The sequence below is a fragment of the Fulmarus glacialis genome, unplaced genomic scaffold (assembly GCF_000690835.1).
Source record: "Fulmarus glacialis isolate BGI_N327 unplaced genomic scaffold, ASM69083v1 scaffold6165, whole genome shotgun sequence".
In the NCBI taxonomy this organism is placed as follows: Eukaryota; Metazoa; Chordata; class Aves; order Procellariiformes; family Procellariidae; genus Fulmarus; species Fulmarus glacialis.
This window is the reverse complement of record NW_009213802.1, coordinates 33,290-35,270: the sequence shown is the minus strand read 5'-3', so window position 1 is coordinate 35,270 and position 1,981 is coordinate 33,290.

The window sequence follows — 1,981 nt, the reverse complement described above, 5'->3', positions numbered from 1 at the left end:
CAGCCCTGCCAGCGACTTGCCCTGTGGCTTTGGCTCCGTCGCCTCCACGAGCCTCACAGCGGCCAGCTGAGACGGGAAGATAAAGGCAGCCATGTCCCCGCACCGTGGCTGTAAGGCATTTTTGCAAAAAATGCCGGGTTTTCTCCCCGCCCTGGCCCTGGGGAGATGGGGGAATGGCTGCTGCATTGGGGAAATGGTGTAAGCATGACAGGGAGCACAGGTTTGGAAAAGGCCAACACTTTTCCCCAGCACGGTGGCAGCATCCGTGCCGCAGTCCCACCTTGGGATGGACAACACATCACAGGGGGTGCCAAATACGCTTTTGGATGCTTTTGTTGAGGGCTGAGATGAGGTCCATGTCCACGGCAGGGTAAAGAGCAGGGGAAAGGGCCCTGCAAGCCCATCTTGCTGCAAGCCATCCTCCTGCCTCGGACAACAGGGACAGGCTCCCCCCATTTTCAGGGTCATTCCAGGACCCATGGCTGTGATGTACCACCCCATCCCAGCCCCAGATCCCGCGTTCCCCCCAACAGTCCCTCCTCGGCTGCCGCTCACACCCTCCATGTCTCATCCCGCCTCCCTACAACCGTCGGTGCTTCAGGGCAGGGAAAGTATCTCATTGCCTCTTTGCGATGGGCTGCGGCAGATTGCTGGCGCTAAACAAATTGCAGTTCTTGATGAAAAACATCACCATCACGGGGCAGGAGCTGTGAGTATTACTCACTCAGGGAATTGCTTTCGGCTGTGTCAAAAGGGGCCGTGGGCGGGAGCTGCAGGGATGGAGACTGGGAGCTCTCACTCTTCGCTGCTGGCCCATGATGAAGTGGCACAGGCCACCAGTCCGGAGCTACCTGTGCCAGGGAAAGGCACTCAGTTCCCCAACACCTCACCATCCCCCAACAGGTACCCGGGCACCCCCAAAAAAGCGAAGGAAGGGTGCAGGCATACTTATATAAATATAAGGTATAGGGCAGGGCAATATTTTGCCCTGTGTCCATGCAAGAGAGGGACATGGAGGTCTATTTTGAAGGGCATAGGGGAAAGGAAAGGTCCTTGGGATGGGACTGCCAGGGGAAGAAGGGACGAGCACCACGGCCACGGGAGGAGGGTTACCCTTCTGCAGCCCCAGGCTGGGGGCTGGGAGGGAGCCTGGATTTCGGTTGTCCATTATTCCACCTGGCTGAGCCTTTAGCAAAGCTAATCCCCACCGACAAGACCTAACAGCGAGAGCTGGCTCAGCCCTGTGCTGTAGGACACCCCTCACGCCGGGCGATCCTGCCCTGTGAGCCCTGATCCCACTGGGTGGAGGAAAGACATCACCACCTGCCCCCTCCGCTATTCCTTTTATTCGGGGGGGTCCTCGCTCCAGGACGGGGTCTGCTGCTCCCTGGTGTTACTACAGAGCTGGCTGCCCACTAGCAATACAATGCCCCTGTAACACCACCGGGCTCTCCAAGCACGTGGAAGGACAGGGTTACCCCGTGGCAGCATCTCCAGCCCACGACCGTGGTCTCAGGCTGCATTAACAGGAGGCAGGTCAGCATTCAGCAAAACCAAGCTTGGCTACCATGTGTTTTGGCAGGGAAGAGCCAGCAAGCTACAAACTCGCAGCCCAGCGGAATCACTGCTGTAGATTTCCTCCCAAACACCGTGATCCTCAACGTTTTAATATGCACAGAAACAACAGACGATTTATGCAAAAGGGAGAGACTCCAGCTAATAAATCAACACTGTCCTGGGCTCCTGCCATGCCCTTTGCTGGCACCTCCCTCAGCCTTTCCAGGCACATCCAGGAGCAACGTGAACAGGAACGGTCTGTCTGGTACCTTCGGCAGTGCAGGAGCCACCAGCACAAGGCACAAGTGTTTCTGTGCCGGCTCACAGCCAATGCAAGCCCTTGGCACCTTCGTTAGTGGCTGCAAACGAAGCCCCAAGGAGCAGATCCCTCCTCTCTCGTGCTCTGGTGGGAACAGTCAGTGAG